Source organism: Pteronotus mesoamericanus, unplaced genomic scaffold (assembly GCF_021234165.1).
Source record: "Pteronotus mesoamericanus isolate MK-2021 breed Mesoamerican mustached bat unplaced genomic scaffold, CSHL_Meso_final contig_65, whole genome shotgun sequence".
NCBI lineage: Eukaryota > Metazoa > Chordata > Mammalia > Chiroptera > Mormoopidae > Pteronotus > Pteronotus mesoamericanus.
The window spans coordinates 6920856-6943719 of NW_026555228.1; the positions used below are offsets into that span (position 1 = coordinate 6920856).

A 22864-nucleotide genomic window follows, 5' to 3' on the forward strand; every position below is an offset into this window, starting at 1 on the left:
GAAATGGGTTGAGGGATGGGTTAGTTTCTCTTTATTTTTGCGCCTCTAGAACTTCCCTTACTCTCTTGTGAGGTTAATTATATATTTTCCAGTATTTCTGGTTGATTTGAACTTGGAGTGTTATCTGACCATCTAGTTTGCCACAGTGTCATACAAGGTTTTTATGCTCATAAGTCATAATTAAGTTTCAATTATGATATTTTTTGAAGAATAAAACAGAATTTACTCACATTCAGCTTGGTCCAGTATTTTTCTGTCTTTGAAAGGGCCTTATATCTAAGGGAAAGTCAAGAGTAGGTACTACGTTGTACATTTAGTAATTACATGAAAGATTAGCAATCTGAAAAATTCATTAAACTATCACATTAATCTGTTACAGCTATAACTTTACGTCTTCTGGTTATTTTAACTCAATATATAACATACTTTATAAATGTAGATTTTTGACACTCAATTGTCATCATAACAACCTTAAAAAGAACAACACAAACTTTATTGCTGATACATAGTTTTTAAATAGTACAATTCCCAAACTATTGTTTCTCCTAGACAATAATTTTGCAGTGACTTCTATTTGTTCTTTACAATTAATAGGCAAAACAGCATTTCAGAAATAGAGTTCCTTGTTGCAATCATTGCCCAGACAAGTATTAATTTCCTAACACTGTATTCATACACAGAGTATAGGGGTCAAAGAAGCCAAATAGCCTCTGCCCCCCAATAACACAGATAGGTAATAATAACAAAAGCAGGAATATTGATGACCCAAAATAAAAACCTTCTTATACATTGAACACCAAACTAATTTGATTTGCTGTAATAGTATGCCTATCCATATATATGTAGAAATGTTCCCCCAATTCTGCATGCTTTATAGTGTATAAACACACACACACACACACACACACATACACACACATTGCAGAATTGGGGCAACATTTTTATAGACTTTGCATAAGACTTGAAATTCCATGGTTTCTAAGCTTTGTGCTCAGAGATAACAGTGACAGACCCAAACAATCTTCAACACTTGGGATTCTTTTTCCTTCTCTAAAAACATCAATAGTATTTTCAATAGCTACCATCTATTGGGCAAATATTATTTGACAGGTAGAATGTTAAAGAGTTGCTTTGTTTAACCCTCCCAGAATTTTATGCTTAGATGACATACTCCCTTGACACAGTGAGGAAAGGGGATTGAAAAGGTCAGCTGATGTGTCCCATCATTATGCTGCTTCAGGTTTGTTTGACTCCTAACTATTCTGCCCTGGTGGCTTTGTGCCCTGACCCTGCTCAGACACCTGACACCAACGCAAAAAGGAACAAAGATTGATATTTGACCTTGGTGAGTGTACCAGAAAAAAAGGTTTAGTCTTGCTCTCAAAATGAAATATATATTTTTGCAAATAAATGCTCTCATTCACTCAACAGATATTCATTGAATATCTGTTGTGTGCCTGACTTTCTTCTGCGAGCTGATTATTGAATTAAAATTGAAATGGATGCCACTCACTGGATGCTATTCACCATTTTACTAGGGAAGATGAAAAAGAGGAAAAAATGTAATTTAGAATATTCTCCTTAAGTATAGCAGGGACTCAGCTTGAATCTGAATTTCGTTCACCACAGAAATCAAGTATATTTAGAGGTTTGAAAGGTAGAATAGGGGCCCTTAAGCATTTATGGTAATGTACCTTTTAAAGAAACTCAGTCTAAGGGAAGAGAATCATAAAGAACAATTTGGGCACTAGGACAGTGGACAAGGTCAAAGAAGGGGGTAGGTCTTCAGACTGAGTTGGCGGAGCAGTCTCAGAACCAGAGTATGAAACAAAGAGAAAGTCAAGTCCATAAGAGCTGAACGACCCAGGTGCTGACTGTGATAGTTCTGTTCATGGGCTACAGGACCCACTGCACATGGCTTTTGCAGCAAAGGGGCACTGTGCCTTCCGGCCAGACATCAGTGCCCTCAGCATGAGACTTGTGCAACTTCAGGAGAAACCATAGCTCTGGCATCGTCTTTGGAAACCACCAACAGTGAACCAGCTGCTGTCTTAAGCATTGGCAGTATAAAGAGATCTTCCCATAAAGGTGCAGATCAGGAGAAGAGATACACGTACGCCACGGGCCAGCAAAGGGAGCCAATTTCTGGAGCCTTAATGAGATACCTTCTTCATACTCCTAAGACCATCTGGAAGGAACAGGGAGACCAGAGTTCCAACAGAGTGCTGGAAGTGGAGGCTGAGCCTGAGAATATTTAAGTGTGTGTTCATTTTCTGCCAATTTATGTTAAGCAGATTTGTAACGTTACAGTGTGAGATCTCACTTTATGTGTGAAATGTAAAATAATTCATCCATAATTTTTTTAACTTAAGAATCTCATAATTCCAAAGCTGCATAGCCAAGTAAATTTCATATCGGGTTTATCCTATTAGAATATTTACCTGAATGATGTGGGTTTTGAAATATACAAGATGGATGAGCTCTGTCACTGTTGCTTTGACCTCTTCAAACTCTAGGCTGGTGTTGTTCGGATGCTTGGGTTATAGAAATAGCAGAGACAAAGAGGCAGATGACCCAGATATAGCCATTCTAATAAATGGAAAAAGGTCCCGTTTCCCTTCATTCTAATAAATTAATACTTCCTCTCTTACACGATGGCATTTTTTTCAGAAGGCTATGGAAAATAAATTAAGTAGGAATTGTCTTTTTAAGCTAGCTCCTGCAGAGATTTATCACCTAAGTAACCATTATACTGACGTTACTATATTTTTGTTTTTCAATTCATTGGTGATTGCATCCATCTATTTTTCTTCTCGCTATGGGCTTCATTTTGTCCACCCACTCAGAAAGTCACCCATGGTCATAGCAGCTCATGAGCCTTTTGTAAAGACAGCCTTCTGAAATAAAGAGACTGTGTGCACTATTATAGATTTTTGTTTTTATTTTTTTACAGCAAAAGTAAATGTAGTTGTGGAGGTAAACAGACTCTTACAGGAAGTTCTCTTTGTTTGTTGATTTGTTTTAAAAAGGCTTTGGGATTATTTTGGTAATTCCAGACCATGAAGAGTTAGACCTGCATTAACCGCTACGATAAGCATTAACCACATACAGCTACCCAACACTTCAAATGCGGGCTAATCTGGGTTGAGATGTGCTTTAATGCAGAACATACACCTGATTTCAAAAATGTAACTTAAAAAATGTAAAAGGTCTCATGAACAATATTTTACTTTCATTAAACATTGAAATAATAATCGTTTAGATATGTTAAGCGAAATACAGCACTAAAATTGATTTCACCTCTTTCTTTTTAATTTTTTAATGAGACTAATAGAAAATTTAAAAGACGTACGTAGCTCACATTATATATTACTCCTCAACGGTGCCAAGTTAGATGCTGCCTTTACTCCTCCGTTACCATTTTCTTTCTCCGCCTTTACGCAGAGTGCATGCCGGCATGGGGGAATTTCTAATTTCCCATCAGTAGAGGTCCAGGTAGGTCCAAAATATTTCTGAATACTCGCCAGGGGTGTGCCTGCGTCCTGGCTATCACGCTGAACGGCCTTCATGCTTCTGCGCCCTCAGGACATAGCATCTTTTATCATTTCCCCCCATAGCTAGTTTCAGTCCTCTACAAACGTGTGCTTCTAGGCTCAGAAATAATCATTTTACACCAAAAAAAAATTGTTTTTCATGGACACAAGCTTTTCCTTAATGATATAGACTTCTAAGGAATAATGAAGTTCCCAATTTTCTCAACATCTATAACAGTGGATAAAGAGCAGAGGCGCTGTAGGGGACCCAGGTCTGAAGGGATGACCTGGAAGCGAGTTTCTAGGGTTTTCCTATTTTTCATAAAATAGATATTTTTCAGAGATATCCCAGTTCAAACTCTGGGGTAGCCTGCACACTAGAAATGTGAGAGGGCACAGGCAGAGGGAACTCTAGGAAAAGCCTGTTCCGTCCAGCCATGGGTGGGGGTGGGGTGGGGATGGCGGTGGGGTAGGGACTGGGGGGGGTGAGCCTTGCAGGACATAGCTTTCCCTACGCTATGTCAAGCTAGATGCAGCAATAAAGCACCATCAGGAAATCTGCACATTTCTGAACAGAAATACTTTGCTTAGGAGTGCAGAGTTAAATCAAACAAAACCAATACCAACAGATAGAGGATGCCATTGGGTCCTATAGCGACGGCCTTAAAGGACCAACATAAATTGTTGGGATATCATGGGGGAATAAAAATGGACTTCTAAGGAGAGTCTTGGGAAATTAAAAACAAGAAAACAAGAGAAAGACTCCTCAGGTTGAAAACAAGGAACAATCATAAAAAAATGCAGAAGAAAAGAATGTGACTCATGTATTTCAGATACAGACAGAAAATGCATAGTTAACAATTATACAGAAGATAAAAAAGATGTAAGCAGTTGCTGGATGAGGTACTGAAAACAGAACCAGAAGTCAGCTAAGGCCTTCTACTTACTGCCTTTAAATTTTTCAAGTAACAAATAACTGCACAGTTTCAGGTCTCTTTCAAAGTCACAATTCAAGCCAGAGGAAATTCCCAAAACCATTTAAACCAATTTACTGTTCCAGGAAGGAAGAACACTTACGTGACTCAAGAGTCAGTTTTGGAGGAATTCCTACCACCTCCTCAGTTTTCCTTTCTGATGCTCAGCCATCTCAGGGATGCCAACTGTGGCTCCTTGGCACCTAGGAGGCCGGAGAGAAAGGGACACAGGCCCCAGCTAACGTCATGGCCTGGGCAGTCCTAAATTCTCACCCCACCTTCTGCTCCTGTGGTCAGGCTGTGATGCTTAGCTCTGATCCGTCCCAAGTCCCCCCAGATGCAAAGGTTTGTTCCTTCACTTCTCACAAGGAATCCACTCACCCTGAGCATTTTGTGAGTTTTAAGATAATGTTTTCAAGGTTGAAGAGCTTGCAAGGAGAGGTCATACATGAGGGCGTAAGGGCCTCTCCTATCTCCCCACTCTCTTCCTCTCTCTCCTCTGCACCTCTGTCCCTTGTGTGATTGTCTCCTCTTCATCCTAAATGGATGATCTCCCCACTCTCCAAATTTTAATTTATCCATGAAGATTTTTCATCTTTCTTTCTCTCCCTGCCCCCTGCCCCCCACATACACGCGGGGTATCCAGGAAGACTTCCCAACAACTATAGTGCTCTGGTGAAAAGAAGCCCAGGTATCTAAGACGATCTGTATCAGTCCATCTCTCTAAGCAGGATCATTTCTGAACTAAAAGCAACTCTCCCCTGCTACTGTTCTCACAATCCTTCAGGGATTGTGAATGAGAAAGTTACATAAAGCACTAGTTGGTTTGTGCATACTAGAACCCAGTTTCTCCCACTGATATGCTTTATTTCTTCTTCCATTTTCTATTACTTTTTTTGCCTGTGCCTCAGATAGGGTTTCCCCAGAAGCCGGTGCTGAAATAGGGATGTGAGTGCAAGTAATTTGGGAGGTGATCCTAGGGAGCTCAAGTAGGGGGGAGTGTGAATATAAAACAGAAAATGGGAGGAAGGGAATATCCAGTGCACTCAGGAACAGCTTATCATTATGAGCAATGGGGCTTAATCTTGCTGAGGCTCCCAGGGGGATGGTGTTGAACAGGTCTCTAAGATGCTAGATCAAGAGACAGGGAAACTGCCTTGACTGGTGTGGCTCAATGGATTGAGCACCAGCCTTCAAGCCAAAGGGTCGCCAGTTCAATTCCCAGTCAAGGCACATGCCTGGGTTGCAGGCCAGGTTCCCAGTGGAGGGCGTGTGAGAGGCAGCCACACATGGATGCTTCTCTCCCTCTCTTTCTCCCTCCCTTCCCCCCATCTTTAAAAAAAGAGAGAGAGACAAGGAAACTGACATATTTATCTCTCCCAACCCCATCCATCACAGGTTGACGGTAGTTCCCAGGAGCCTTCAGGCCCTGCCATTTCTGGCCTGCCCTACACACAGGGCTGGAGCATAAGCCTGGAAAGCCCTCAGGCAAAGCTGCAAGTGCATTTGCTAAGAAGCCATTGGCATCAGTGGGTCCTGAAATGGCGAGCGCCTCTGGGGTACGAGGGGTGCGCTATCTTCACCTTCCGTGATGAATAACGTGGGTCTCTTCCGCCAGCACTGCTCTGCACTATTCCTCTCTAGTATCCAACTGGCATAAGGTAACTAACCTGCACTCCAGTAACCTGGCATGATTGACTTGGCTGTTTCTGTTCATTCTCTGGGAACTGTTTCAGAAGGATTCTAATAGCCTAGTGAACATCAGCAGAGAAGGCAAAGAATAAAGATGTCAGAGAAATGCAAGTGATATGGATCACTACTTGCTGACATAGTGGATGACATTTAATTCCAATGACTCTTCCCGCCATTTTGACATCTTACTTATTATCCCAATGAATTTCATCACTCTCAATCCGGCCTACGATCAAATTCCCATTGATCAGCAGAAGTAAAGAAAAAAATCTGTTATCAGGAAAGGAAATGTCTGCAAAAGTGATACTGAATTCAGGTACCTTGACTATAGGCAGAGTGAGAGTTTCCAGTAATGCAGTATGATTTATTTTTTGTCATAAAATCTTGGTCTCAAAACATAGTTTACTCTCATTTTATTGTATATGAATATTAGATTAGGAAGTGATGATTTCCTCAAAGTAAAATTAAATGGAAAATTTTCAACTGGAGCCTGAAGTGATATTTGTCTTTTTTCTGTAGTATTCTTTCAGCAATCCTCTTTAATATTCCCAACCAGCGTCCTTATGCTTCAGTAGAAAACAATGATATATACCGGAATGGCAGGGGGGTGCCTAGGAAATATAGGTGGCTTACCTTTGTGGGTTACCCCACCCAGATCTTCCCATCATGTTCCTAATTTATATTTCCCTTTTGTCTTATCTCTTAAGATTCCTTTTACAGCTAGATCTCATGTATTAATTCATACTAATTCTAATTCATATTAAGGCATAAATAGCTTAAAAGAGCTTACTGTTTTACCATTCCCCCAAGATACTTTGGGTCTTAAAAAACAATGTGCTGTTAATGGTGGGATCTTCAGTGATGCATTGGTAAGGCTGCAGAAGTATTTTTTGCAGGAAGGTCTTTAGCAGAATTGCTAAAATCCTTCTTTTTGGGTGACTACTTTTCCATCTTGGGACATCAGTCCTAGAGGGTTTCCAATGAAACTATCATGAGACAACGGAATGAATTCTCTATGGATATAAACGATGGGTTAGAATTCAAATGCACTTCTTTGCAGGATGGTACTTTAAGTTTGATTTATAAGGAGTTCTACTTGTGGGACCCACGGTGGTCCCACAAGAAATAAAAACATAGAGGAGAAATCCTGTAAAATAATTGAATAATAATTGTGTGTGCAGAGGAGTCTCCAGTAGAAAATAGAGTTTGTGGAGCAGAATTGAACCTCATAAAAGTAATTCTTCAGAGACTACCCAATCCACCAAATGCTACCTAAGGCATAGACTGTTTGTTGCCCCTAATACCCATTCTTCTCCTCTTATAACTACTGATTTTCAGTTGGGCATGTGGTCACCAGAGAAAGACTACATTTCCCAGCCTCCCGTTCAGCTAGGCTAGCTAATGAGCTATAGATGTGATCTCATCTCGTGATCTTATCTGAGGACCTCAGTTAAAAGTAGGAGCTCACCTTTATGCTTCCCCCTCCTTTTTACCCCCACCCACCCTTTCTTCATGCTGCTGTTTAACATATTGATGTGATGGCTCTAGGTTCATTTTGGAACATCAGGATGAGAGCCGTACCCCAGGGATGGCAGAAAAGAGAACTGGAGGAAGCCTGGGTCTGTGAGGACTTTGTGGAGCAGAACCACCACATGAGCCCTGGAAGACCTACCTCCAGACCTCAAACTTCTCTAGGGGGGTTTCTGTTACAGTCAAACTAATCTCAACTGACACAACATTCTGTTTTTTATTCTAAAAATTAGACTCAACTTCTCCTAGCAAAGAAGGACCTATATATCATGCAGGCACATTCTTAAGTTGGAGAGGCGATTTTATCACACATGTCAATAACCCAGAGTTATCTAGGTGGTTTTTTTTTTTTTAATATTCTTCTCTCTTGCTTTTTCATTATGATTTTTGATACCTGGATAATTGAAGCAGCAGTTGAAAGTGACAAGAATGTAGCCAATGTAATAAGTTAATTAAAAATTAATAATAAAGAGTAATCAGAAGCATGAGTTTAATCCTGGCTTTATCTGCACATTATTAAGCAGAACTCTTTTGGAAGCTGGGGAAAATGAGAGGTCTACAAGGCAGTAGAAATATCTGTAATCCCTTGTACTCTATGAATGAACAATTGAATGAATCCCAGAAGGTTTAAGGACCGTTGTATTCCAATATAAATTATAACTTTAAGGTTGAAATAAGACCCAAAGATTTTTTCATGAAGCAACTAACATGGTTATATATGTTTTAGGAGGAAAAAAGACCCAAAAATGACTTCTTGAGATTGCATTTTGTAGAAATCACCTTGTAACAGTGGCAGGCATGCATAACTATAAAATCTGAAGGCTGATTATGCTATGTCAGATCTTTCTAGACAGTTATATTTTGGGAGGTCAAGATATGACTTCAGATAATGACAAATGTGAGGGAATGACATTTTCCTTCATTTGATAGAAATATTATTTTGGTATCAAAGGGCTAATTCAGAAAAAAAAACAACCCACAAACTTAACTAACAAGACACTGGTTTTTGCCTCACAAGATGAGTTAAAATAGATGCCTAGTACTTTCCGTTGACACATCATTTTGCAATCCCCTGCCAAATCTTGATTTGATTTTGTTTCACGTATTATTTAAAAACCTGATCCTCCTAGACCCTAGGCAATTTCCCCAAAACAGTGTTCTCAACTTTGGCTGCACATTAGTGATTCTAATCACTAACTGATTGATTAGAATCACTAGGGAGCTTTGAAAAATACCCAAACCCAGGGCCAGACCCAACCCCAGGCCAACTGAGTAAAAATTAGCGTTTTCCACATCACCCCAGGCAATTCTAATGTCCAGCCTTGGTTGACACCCACTGCCACAAAGGAGCACCACTCTACTTGTGTGACTCAAGCCGACTCACATCTTGCTTGAATTCAAATATACTAAAAACCGCTTTCTTTCTGCGTAGTTACGCAGGTAGGTGGTTGTTGCCTGTTGAGAGTGCTCAGGTTGGGGGTTGCCTCATGCAGACCTCTGAGGCCTGGGTTGCAGGCGGCAAGCACACAGCTGAGGCCCATACTGAGCCGGTGCTTGTTGCAAGCTGTCTGCTAACCTGGGTGAAAATTTGGTGAAAGCAAAGAACGGGTGACCAATAATAATTTTGAGAGAGACTTAGGGAATACGTATCAGGAATGGATTGTCTGGACTACATAACAGCATCTGATTGAGCTATGGAAATTGAAAATCAAAATGATAACTCTTCCTTTGGTAGCAGCTTATTTAAAACTCAGTGTGTTCTTTACTGACCTAAATGGAGGCAAAGAAACCCTGCTAGAAAATTTGTTTGTTTACCTGAAAGTGTTCAAGCAAGAGAGTCATCCAGTGACTCATCTTTGGAACCAAGGCCAATGACTTTAAAAGGTATTTTTGAAAGATTTTAAAAAAAGAAGAAATGTGAAAAAAGGAAATATAAGCCAACAGGAAGACCAAGGGGAAGGGAAGACTAAAAGGAAGGAAAAACACTAGGCTACAAATAAATAAGAAACAATGTAAAGATAAAAGACCTTGGTTCCCATTTTTAGAACCAGAAAGTAGAAGAAAACCTGTACCTTGGAGAAAAATTTTAACCTTTGAGCAAGCAGTGGCAAGAGGATTTTTCAACTATCTTGAAAAGCTGAAGTATGTACACCACCTCAAGGAATCCTTGAAACAGATGAATGTTGAGGAAGATTTAGAAAAAGAAGACCTTGATAGTCTTGGATATAAATACTTGGATGACAATGGATCTATCTCTCCTATTGAAGAGTCAGCAGAAGAAGATGAGGTTGCAACAAATCTTGAATATGATGATGAATGTGATATCAAATTGGTGGGTTTTATCTTAACACAATGTCTGGATAAGCCAGTCAGAGAAAAACAAGTACCATATGATTTCACTCATATGTGGAATCTAATGAACAAAATGAACTAACAAGCAAAACAGAGACAGACTCATCAAGAGCAGGCTGACAGCTGTCGGAGTTGTGGGGCGGAGGAGGGGGGCTTTGGGAGGCTGGGGGGATGGAGGGATTAAGCAAAAAAGAAAAAAAGAAAAAGCTGGTGGACACTGACAACAGTGTGGTGATTGCTGCAGGGAGGGGGTGGGGGGAGATGCAGGAGGGTATGGGGAATAAGTGACAATGGACAGAGACTTGACTTGGGGTGGTGAACGCAATCCAGTGTACAGATGATGTGTTGTGAAATTGCACATGAAACCTATATAATTTTGTTAACCAGTGTCACCCCAATAAATTCAATAAAAAGGAGAAGGAAGGAAGGAAGGAAGGAAGGAAGGAAGGAAGGAAGGAAGGAAGGAAGGAAGGAAGGAAGGAAGGAAGGAAGAAAAAAGAAAGAAAGAAAGAAAGAGCTCTAAAGTAAATTGCTTAAACAAATTGTGCCCCAACGATTATAGGTGGGGAATTTTTGAAGTATGTCCATATTCAAGTGGGGATCAAAGAAGCCCAACTAAAAGAATTGCGTGCTGATTAGCATGACAACTGTGGACTGAGCCAAAAAAATATTTTTAAAAGAGATTAAGATGGAAACTCAGGAGGAACTAGGGCAGTGGAAAGAATCACAACGTGAAATTCCTTAAATAAAAATGTATTAACTTTAAATAATTGTGCTTATGTTACACATATTTAAAAAAAAAAAACCTTTATACTTTTTGTAGAAAGTCAGCATATATTTTTGGCTCAAAGTTTCTCTAGTGTTTTTTTGTGGAGGGAATACAAATAAAATTTAGCAGTTTCAGTTGCAGTGTACCTTTGACATGAAAAATTGTAGGGCACCCTGTTCACCTTATAAAATTCTTTTGTCCTTGCTCTATTTTGGGCATAAGAATCTTATTTTGCTTTCCCTTCTTTTTCCTATTTTACTTCAGCTAACTGATTGTACAATCTGTAAGAAATTTATATGGAATTGAAGACAAATACTTCAGAAACAAATACACACACACACACACACACACACACACACATACATACTGAAAATTAACCCTGTCATCCCTTCCTTCAAACACATGACATTTAGACTTTCCTGTCACATCCTCATGACTATTTCATTTTATTTTTTTAAATTATATTTTATTGATTATGCTATTACAGTTGTCCTGATTTTTCCCCCTTTGCCCCCCTCCACCCAGCCCCCCCCCACACCCTCCAGCAATGCCCCCACCATTGTTCATGTCCACGGGTCATGCATATAAGTTCTTTGGCTACTCTGTTTCCTATGCTATCCTTTACATCCCCATGGCTATTCTGTGACCATCTATTTGTACTTCTTAATCCCCTCACCTCTTCACCGATTTCCCCACACCTCCTTCCCATCTGGCAACCATCAAAACGCTCTCTGTATCCATGATTCTGTCTCTGTTCTTGTTTGCTTAGTTTGCTTTTTAGATTCAATTGTTGATAGATTTGTATTTTTTTGCCATTTTATTGTTCATAGTTTTGATCTTCTTCTTTTACTTAAATAAGCCCCTCTAACTTTCATATAATGGTTTGATGATGATGAACTCCTTTAGTTTTTTCTTGTCTGGGAAGCTCTTTATCTGCCCTTCCATTCTAAATAATAGCTTTGCTGGGTACAGCAATCTTGACTGTAGGTCCCTTTTCACAACTTTGAATATTTCTTGCCAATCCCTTCTAGCCTGCAAAGTTTCTTTTGAGAAATCAGCTGACAGTCTTATGAGAACTCCCCTGTAAGTAACTAACAGCTTTTCCCTGGCTACTTTTAAGAATCTCTCTTTATCTTTAACCTTTAGCATTTTAATTATGATGTGCCTTGGAGCGGGCCTCTTTGCATCCACCTTGTTTGGGACTCTGTGCTTCCTGGACTCGTATGTCTATTTTCTTCACCAAGTTAGGGAGGTTTTCTTTCATTATTTTGTCAAATAGATTTCCAATTTCTTGCTCTTTCTCTTCTCCTTCTGGAACCCCTATGATGTGAATGTTGGACTTCTTGAAGTTTTCCCAGAGGCTGCTTACACTATCCTCACTTTTTTGGATTCTTTTCTTCCCGTTGCTCTGATTGGTTGTTTTTTGCTTCCTTATGTTCCAGAAAATTGATTTGATTCTCAACTTCATGCATTCCATGTTGTTTCCCTGTAAATTGTTCTCTATTTCAATTAATGTATCCTTCGTTTCTAACTGGATCTTTTTTGTGCTATTGAGGACCTCACTAGTTCCTTGAGCATCCTTATAACTAGTGTTTTGAACTCTGCATCTAATATATTGCTTATCTCCATTTTGTTTAGCTCTTTTTCTGGAGTTTTGATCTGTCCTCTCATTTGGGCCATGTTTCTTTGTCTCCTCATCTTGGCAGCCTCCCTGTGTTTGTTTCTACGTATTAGGTAGAGTTGTTTTGACTCTGTGTCTTGGTAGCATGGCCTAATGCAGTAGGTGTCCTGTAGGGTCCAGTGGCACAGCCTCCCCTGTCACCCAAGCTGGGTACTCAAGGTGTGCTCTTTGTGTGGGATGAGTACACCCTCCTCCTGTAGTTAAGCCTTGATTGCTGTTGGTTGGTCAATGGCAGGGACTTACCCAGGCCAGTCAGCTGCAAGGACTAGCTATGACCACTGACCACCAACTTCTGCCCTCCGTGGTGGATCAGTTTTGCAGGGGCAGGGTGGTAGTGCTGCAACATGGTCTATAGCTGTCCACTGGGTACGTAGGCCCTGGGATTTCCAGGGTGGTGTCGGCCATGGCCAGCCCCTACCTATGCTTTTCCTGGGGCCACCCTGCCTGTGGTATAAAGCAATCTGGGATGGCTGCTACTTGTGCTGGGCTTGGAGATTCCCAGACAAAGCCAAGCTATGAGTTTAGGCTGGCTGCTGCTAGTGCCGTGCCTGGAGCTTACCAATGCCAGCTATAGATTGTTTCATAAGGTTTAGGAAGTTGTGAAGTGTGAGCCAAGACTAGTCATTCATGTGGAAAAGCAGCTTGGGTGGGCCATAAATTGGGTGGGATAGTCTCTGGGGATCTCCAAGGCTGGACAAATTGTGTTAACCAGGTTGATGGAGTCTCAGATATGGCACTAGCTTGCCAGGTCTGTTGAGGGAGGGTTCAGAAAAGGGACAATGGCCTCTGCTCACCTTGATGCCAAATACTTCCATTCCTCTCTGTATGCCACTGGTGCTTTTCCCCAGTGCTAGAGCTCAGAAGAAGTGAGCCTGAGTAGGTGAGTCTAAGCGTGGGTTCTTTAAGAGGAACTGCTTGGGGCTCAAGAAGTTTCTTCCACCAACTCAATCCCCACTGGTTTTTGCAGCCAGAAGTTAGGGGACTTATCTTCCTGGCACCGGAACCCTGGGTTGGGAGGCCTGATGTGGTGCTGGGACCCCCTCGCTCCCGAGACATGACTCCCAAATTTTTATCCACCACACATGGGTGAGAGACCAGCCCGTTCCACATCTGTGCCCCTCCTACCAGTCAGGGTGGATGTAGTTTCTTTAATTCTGTAGTTGTCAGACTTCCACTCAACTCAACTTCTGACAGTTCTGAGTGATGGTTGTTCTATATTTTAGCTGTAATTTTGATGTGGTTGTGCGAAGAGGCAAGACATGTCTGCCTATGCCACTATCCTGACAGGAAGTCTTTGTAGCCTATTTCATTTTAGATAAAGGTATTAAGAAAAAATAATTTCCCAAAATAGTTGCCTTTCACAGTTTTGCAGTTTCTGGTTTGGCCCCAGTCTTCTCTAAATAAACCTGGATTTGTCCTTGGCAAGAGAGAGGAAAGGTTAACACAAAGTAAAGGATCAGCTGATTCTTGACCTAGAATAGAGACAGAGAGAACAAATCAACATTCTCTCTCTTTCCCATTTACCTCAGCGTCCATTTGCAAACACCCTCTGCCTCAGGTAAGGGTACAAGCCTGTTGTTGTTTCCAGAACGATTTCTGTAGGAAAACCCAAGTAATAAAGAGGGCTACACCTTTCATCTAACTCTGCTAGATCAAAATCTCACTAAAACATGAAAGAAAAGTAACTGCTAATGTTGATAACATCTTTTGATCATTCCCACTCATTGGGGATCTTGCTATTTGAAAGTAGTCTCTTTCTATGGATGATGTATTATAGAATTTACCTCTGAAACCTATATAATTTTATCAAGCAAGGCCACCCCAATGAATTCAAAACAAACAAACAAATAAAGTGATCTCTTTCCTCTCTAAGCATCAAGGTGGTGGGGATCAGGGAGTGGAGGATGTTAGATGGCCATGCAGCTTCTATTAATTAATGATTGTTGAGTAATCCTGGATGAACTTCTAATCCTGATTCACTCAGAAATTATGAAGATAATTTGATTTATGTACTAATTCTTTCCCTCATGTCTTTGCTACATGAAAAAATCAAAAGCTGTAAAAAAGACAATGTTGCATAGCAAATTAAAAAGTTACACATGAGTGTCTAAGTTATATAAAATTGATTAAGCTAATTTTAATACCTTTCCTTCTCTCCAACCTAATCATGAATCAAGGCTTTCTATAGTTCTCACAGCAAGAAGAATTTCTATATTCAAAACGGCATACTTGAAATGTTGGAAATGTTTAGACTATTAAGTGATTAACTAAAGGAACACTATTTGCTTGTTAAATTGCATAATGTAAAATGAATATTACTTTCAGATATTCAAATAAAATACATAAAACATTGAGCATCATTGCAGTCAACTCATGATTAACTATACTCATGGAAAAAGAAGTGACCTGAATAAATGAAAAGTTAGAACATATTTCTAGAAGGGAAGACAAGTCTCAATTCTAAAAGTAATATATAAATGCCATTTTAATCATCATAAAAATGGGACTTTTTAAATGAACGAAATGATTTAAAAGTTTATCTGGAAGCATAAATGTAAGAAAAATAAAGCTAAGAAAAAATTAAAGAAAAATAGTGAGGGGAGCAATTTATCTCTCCAGATATTAAAACTTACTTCCTATAGCTACATCTGCTCTCTGTGCATCCTCCCCCCTCTTGCCCATCTAAGTCTAGAATATGAGTTCACTGTAGGTTGTTTTCCTTGACCGGTACTATTATAAATAGTCCTATAAGTATACATTCCTCAACTTTTCTGTTTGAGTATACCACCTGTTTCCTGCTAGGCCCTTGACTGATACTCTCATTTTAAAATATTAGTGGCTATAGTTTAAATTTCTAACATATAATAAATTATGTAAGGTTCTTGGTAAAAAGCCTTTTCAAACACAATGCAATCGTACATCTGCTGAGTGATTCAGAAGCCCTGCGTTGCATGGTCTACTCTCTCTCCCTGGCCTTCCAGCCTAAAATTGCAGGTGAAACTAAGGGCAAAGGGGCCAGAGGAAAGCTCCCATGCTAACAGCTCAACAGCACTTACTGTGCCTGATATCTGGCCTGGGATCTTTGAACTGCGGCCTGGCCTCATCATCTCCTCCAGGACACAGCTGGCCACTGGCAGGCAGTCCAACACAACATTTAAAATTCAAAATGTGAAATGCAGAATAATGAAGCCATCTGGTCCATATTATGTTACCCAACAATTATAAATAATGTGAGCTATAAATACAACAAGCAAAAGGAAGCAAACAAGAGACCATTAATCAATACAGACAATTTGCACGAGATGTGATGACTCAAGTGTATTTACACAAACACAGAAAAAAATTTTTTTCAGGAGAATCTTTACAAGTGGTGGACTAAAGCAGGTCTAGATTCAAAATACAGCCTGCCAGTGCCCTTCAGCCATTCAACTTCTCTGAAGTAATAAAAATCCGTATGGGAATTTCGCACAGAAAACCTAGTTGTTGACATTTAATAACTCATAGAGTTCTATATGAAAGGAAACAGATCCAGTCTTGGTTCAGAATCCAGAGTAAGTCCGTGAGGGTCACAACTTCAGGACACCTTAGTAGAGAGGACTCTAAGAAACTAGTAACACTCATTATCAGCCCCACTCACAAAACCTGTAGTAGCTTGAGTGGGGAATAAACAAAAATGATTTGGCTCTGAATCTTTATAGCCAATAGTCTTTTCATCTGTATGACTATCCCATAATCACCTCAAACTCAATACAGTGTACCTCGGTACTCGTCGTTAATTCATTCCAGAACTCATGATAAGTGCCAAAAACAATGAGTACTGAATGATTTTTTCCCATAAGAAATAATGTAATTAAAAATAATTTGTGAAAGTTCCCCAGGATGTTCACATTGTACTGGGCTAATATTAAGTAATAAGGTTGTTTTGTAACCTTAAAACTAAACAGACATGGATAAAAAAGCAGTTAATTACATAAAAATAGAATAAAATTGAACTTCACTTTACCTGTACTGAGAGGAGTTCCTGACATAATGCTTTGGTAGCGAGGTAGAGGAGGAAGAGGGGAGGGCTTAATTGTTGGAAGAAGAGTCCTCTTCCAAGGCAATTTCAGAAGATGTCTCCCAGGTTTCTTTCGTTTTCTGTGTCTTGGCTTCAATGATAGCCGTCAAGAGAAACTTGTTTCTGTCTGTTTCAAAATGTTTCTAAAGTGTGACATTGTTCATTAAACAGGTCCACATTTGGCTTGTTAGGGCTTTGTCTGGGTGATATTTTTCCACAAAGTTTTGAACTTCAACCCATTTACTGCGCATTTATTTCAGCCCATTACTGCACAGTGCAGGAGACGCTTCCTCCCGTCCCTCCTCACCGGGAGGCATTTCCTCAGCCACTATCCGTTGCTGCTCCTTTTGAAGTTCCTGTAGCTCCCCAGGCCTGAGCTCAGCTCTGCGCTCCTCCACTAACTCTTTGAAATCTTCATCATTGACTACAGGCCCAAGGACTTGCCCAGAGACACAATATATTCCACTGTTGGGTTTCCAGGATCATCCTCAACACCCTCAAAGTCCCTTGGAGTTACAGCTCCTGGCCACAATTTCTTCCAGGCAGAGTTTATGATCTTGTAAGAAACTTCCGCGAGACCTCATCTATGAGAGTGACACAGCGGAGGACATTATAATGGTCCTTCTAGAACTCTCTGAGTGCCAGCTGTGTATCCGAGGTTACTTCGAAACACCTCTGGAAAAGGACCTTTGTATAGAGTTTTTTGAAGTTGGAAATGAGCTGCCAGTCTGTGCTGGAGCAGAGGAGTTGTGTTAGGGGACAAGAACTTCACGGCTATGAAACTGAACTGCAGTAAGTCGTCCTCCAAGCCTCAGAGGCGGGCAGGAGCATTGTCCATAACTAACAAAGCCCTCAGAGGCAGTTCGTTTTCATGCAAATGTTGTTTTCACACCGGGGTCAAAATCTTCGTTCATCTACTCTGTAAAGAACTGCCTCTTCGCCCAAGCTTTAGTATTGGCCCTCCATGTCACACTTAACTCGCTTTTTATCACATTCTCTCTCGTGAAAACTCGCAGGTTTTCACTGTGATACACTAGTACAGACCGGTTTTAAATCCCCGCAAGCGTTCCCACGCAACAGAGTTAGCCTGTCCTTCATTGGCTCATGCCTGGCAATGCCTTCTCCTCTTGAATGATGTAGATTCTGTTAGCCATTTTCTTCTAGAACAAATGAGTCTCATCGCAGTTAAACATTTGTAGGGGGACAAAACCCTCAGCCTCTACATACTCCCTAAACTCGGTGACATAGTTTTCAGCAGCTTCTTTGTTGGCACTGGTTACCTCTCTGTGCCCCGCCATACTATGAATGCCAGTTCTCTTTTTAAATTTATAGAACTGTCCGTGACTGGCTTTAAACACTTCAGTGCCCTCGCCACTCGTTCCGCCTGTCTTTTAACAGGTCAGCATGGAATTGCCTAGCTTTCTCGCAAATTATTGCTTTAGAAATGCTGTCACCCGCTGTTTTTCATTAATCCAGATGTAAAGCAATTTTTCAACTTCTCCCAATGTCTGTGAACGTTGCTTACTCACAGACTTTACACCTTTCGCAACACTTGCTGCTTTAATCTCTTTTTTCTCACTATCGTCGCGGTCGTCGTTCCCCCGTGTGGAACATCAGAGCATTATCAGTCCCACCTGCACCACTCCCATACTGAGCTACGATCTCCTTTTTTTATTTTGGATCGTGGTTCTTATTAACTGCCTTTTAGGCTTAGTGGTATCACTCTTATTCTTTGTGTGACCCATGATTAGCACTTAAAATGCACAAAAGTATGAGACAGTAACGATGAATATGGGGGAGGGGGTTCTGCACTGTTCACGAGCTACAGTGAGACTGACGTGTTGATCTGTTTCATCGCGAGAGAGGGGCTCCGAGTGGCGACCTAGCGATGAGTGAAGAAGCATGTTCTCTTGTGGGGCTCGTCACGACTAGCAAGTGTGATGAGTCCCAAGCAAGCACCGAGTGCTGAAACATTTTTTTGTTGTCAGAATGTGACAGGTACCTGGTTCGGCGAGGTCCGAAGCCCAGGAGTACCGAGTTATGACTATATATCTAAAATTGAACAAATGCCCCTCCTTTCCCAATCTGGATCTTCTCTTATGTCTTAGACTTCAAACATGAGCAACTGAATAGATAATGATGCAATTTACAGAGAGAGGAAACACATTGAAACCACAGAGTTGTTTTCTCAGAAGAGGGAATGTGCTAGAATGGGCCATTTTTTCTCAGTTCGTCCTTCCTTCCCTTGCTTTATCAGGGTTTACTGCGGGCAGAGGATAAATCCCAACCCTCACTGGTGTAGGTTTGGTGTGGTTTGGCGTCTTTTCCCATCACTGGGCCCGGGAAGAACATGCCCTGAGTAGCTACTGGGGCCATGTGTGGCAGACCAGAAACCCTCCTGCAGCCACCAGCCAGGTGATGCAGGTCCACAAACACTCGCAGGGCCCTGCGTAAGAAAGAAATGCTTGCTTTTGTAAGCCATTGGGACTTGGGGAGGTCAGCTGCTATGTAGCATTATCCTATCAGGAATCGGCACTCCCGCAAGTCGCTAGTGAGCACTTGACATGTGGCTGTTCTGAATTGAGAGGTGTGGCGAGCATAAAATCCACACCAAATTTCAAAGACTTACTATGAGAAAAGACAGTGTAAAATATGCCATTAATAATTTTTATGCTTGTAAGTTAAAATGATAATATTTTAATAGAATTTATTGGGGTGACATTGGTTAATAAAATTACATAGGTTTCAGGTATACAGTTCTATAACACATCATCTGCAAATTGTATGGTGTGTTCACCACCCCAAGCCAAGTCTCTTTCCATTACCATTTACCTCCCTTTTATCTTCTTCTACCTCTCCCCAATATTACTAAAATTAATTTCACCTGTTTCTTTTTACCTTTTAATATGACTACCAGGAAATTTCAAATAATACATGTGTCTCATATATTACCTTTTGGACAGGTCTAGAGAGCAGCTGGGGTAGAAGAGGGAAGAGACAAGGAATGTTGGAGCTCTCCTAAAACCTGGGATGGGAACCTGGGTTTCTTACCACCAAGGTGTCTCTGACTGTTAATGAGAATACTGACAGTGCCTACAATTTACAACTTTCAGTGTGTTCCAGATTTGAGGAGGTGGGCTCACTATGTCTCAGGAGCATCCTTGGAAATATTGGGATTAGCCAAAGATTGGTCCTGCCAGTGTTTATGATACAAAGGTGCATCCATTCAAATGCTGCTCATCCATCAGAATTCAGTGCAAGCACTGAATTAGGCCCTTCCCCAGCTAGACCATATCCTCATGTCTTCCACATTCTCTGCTGCATTAGTTCAGGGCTGGGCCCACAGCATGTGCACAATGCCCATGACAAGCCAAACTAAGTACGGACCTTTCCCCTGTACATTTTTTTCTCAGTATCTCATAATTACTCCTTTTTTTTTTTTTTTTTTTTTTTTTTTTTTTTTTACTAAAGAGAGAAATATAATCTCATCTGAAATAAGAATGCTACTTAAGCCCTGACCGGCATTGCTCAGTTGGTTGAGTGTCATCCCACAAAGAGAAGTTCTCCTATCCTATTCTCGGTCAGGGCACACTCCTAGGTTTTGGGCCTGGTCCCTGGTAGGGGCACATATGAGAAGCAACCAATTGATGTTTCTCTCTCATGTCGATGTTTCCTCTCTTTCTCCCTTCCTTCCCTTTTCTCTAAAAACAAATAAAATCTTTTTAAAAAATGTTTAAAGGAATGCTATTTAAGCATTTGGGCAAAACAATCATCTTTGCTTGCTATGTCTCTGGAAGAACCCAGAACATTTGATAATATGACCTCCAGGGAAGGGAACAAGGTGGCTAAGGGCAGAGGTTGAAGAGAGACTTTTCTGTTCTTTCAGTGTGGAATCTCATGAAATAAATTCTTTTAAAACCATTTTAAAGAGAATATCTTCATGATACAGAAAACCATATTTTTTAATTTTTCAATTACAGTTGACATTATTGTTTTGTCTTAGTTTCAGGTGTACAGCATAGTAGTTCAACATTTATATAATTTACAAAGTGATCCCCCCAATAATTCTAGTACCCTCTCCCTCAAAAACTTTTTTAAGCTTAGATTCCATTGGAGACTTGCAAAGAACTTTTCTTGCATCATCATCATAACTTTTAGATCAGCAGTCAACACGTATTTTCTGTAAAGTGCCAGATAGTAAATGTTTTAGGCTTTGTGGGTCTCTCTGGCAACTACTCAACTCTGCTGTTATAGTGGGAAAGCAGCCATAGATGATATGTAAAGGAATGTGCCCCAGTAAAACTCTTTTTTACAAAAACAGGCAGGATTTAGCCTGTGGCCATAGTCTGCCAGCCCCTGCTTTATATAGTGTCTCCTTCAAACACTGAAGAATGTGGAATCATGTGCTTTACTCTTTCACTCTTAAACAGGTTAAAACAGATATCTCCTTGATCCAAGTTAAGAGTTATGCTTAGGAAGGTTGGAATAACGGAAAGATAACGAGGAACAGAAGAAAAACATTTGCCTTATGGTATAAAATCATGGAGCTGTAATATTCACTCAGAAAAGCAAAGGTGCTTCAAAAAACCATGAAAATCACTCATCCTATCAGAAATCTTTCTGGTATGAACCAATGGTGGAAACAAAGAAGCTACAGTCTGGATTGAAAATTACTTCTGAGTCTTCAGACTTCTCAAATTTGACATTAAAACAATATATACCTATGCAAATATATTCAGAAATTGCTACTCCAGAAATGTAGATTATCTAAATGAACTAAATATTGGTCTCTTGTCATTCAGTGCTCTATAGAAGTGACCATTATAACAAGTAGTCTCATTGTCCGAATCTGTGGTATGTGATGAGGTTTCTCTAGGTCAGAGAATCTCCTAGAGAGGACCATTCAGCTTGGAATTTAGTTTCCTGAAATACTGGCTCCAACCCCCAGGCTCTAGGCTTTTATCTTACTCTATCTACCAAGTACTTCCAGCACATTAACTGAAAGGATAGTCTCCCTCAGAGAAAACAATTCAAAGCAAGGCACCTATTTTCAAAACAATTTCTTGTTCAAGAAAAAGATAGGAATTTTAAAACTCAACATTAAGGCTTAAAAATGAACTATATAACCAAACAGTGCTAACTAGGGTTCCCAGATCTTCACCTGAGGAAGCAGGTGATATCCAAGAAGGTACAGGGATAGGAAGTGTGCCCTGTTCAGGAGAGATGAAACCAAATGGCATCCATAGAAGTGGCCATCATCTTTTAGAGATATTTGCCAAAAACTGTACGGCAAAAAGCAACAGGACAAGTTCAGTTTGCACTTCCATCAGAGCCTAGAATCTCCACATGGAAAGTCTCTGTGGAGTGGGATAGGATGTCCACCAGATCAGTGAAAAATCTTGATGTTTAGCAAACCCAAAGGAAAATGGAAATCCAATTAGTTTGTTCAAGGGCGGTGTCAGTCATTATAGAATTAATTGGTTTTCAAAATGGTTCACCTATTATTTGTGTTAATAGAAGAAGTAGTGTTATGGGCAAAATGGCAGGTCATCATTACACTTGGCTTGTTAATAAACCCATACTCAATTGTAAATATTAAGTCAAATAGTGCTGCTCCGATTAACAAGGAGCATGGAACTTACTTCCTTACCACTGACCCTGAGAATACATGTGTGACTCCATTTTTAAAACTGGAAGAATCCCACATTTCCCCATAAATAAAACAGATGAGGTAGAAGATAGGCACTGGGAAGGGTTTGGCAACCTAGGGAAAGAGGTTTTCAGACACATTGCTATTACATGATCTTGAACTCTTTTTGTTCCATTCAAGAAATCCAACAAACTCCAAAGAAATGAGCATAGAATGGAACCCCACAGACTGCATCTCACCAACTCTGGATTTCTGATGATGTTTCTGAGTATCTCACCTTATCTTGTACAACATCTTTGGGTTGCAGAACGTCAACTCTAGGAGCAATGGCGGTAAGTGCTAACATCTGGCACTGGTCTTAACAGACCACAGGTGTGCAATAAAATACCTTTTATTTCAACAAAATGGAAGGCCCAGCACCAATAAGATACAGCAACAGAAGTGACAATTAGGAATGGAACTAGATGGTTAATGGCGAAAACAAAAAATAAAGAGTCCTTTCAGCTTTAGCTCAATCCAAATTTCAATCGAGTAAAAGTGTAGACTGATACGAAACAGGTGATGACACCGTTGAAATAGTGCCACCACTAAGCCAACTGCTCTGCCCGTCTGGGAAACCATATCCC

The 22864-nt window shown here is 40.4% G+C and overlaps 1 pseudogene; it reads left to right on the forward strand.

Moving 5' to 3' along the window:
• The first annotated feature begins 9384 nt into the window (after nucleotides 1-9384).
• LOC129076845 (TATA box-binding protein-associated factor RNA polymerase I subunit D-like) lies at nucleotides 9385-17344 on the forward strand (annotated as a pseudogene).
• The last annotated feature ends 5520 nt before the right edge of the window (nucleotides 17345-22864 follow it).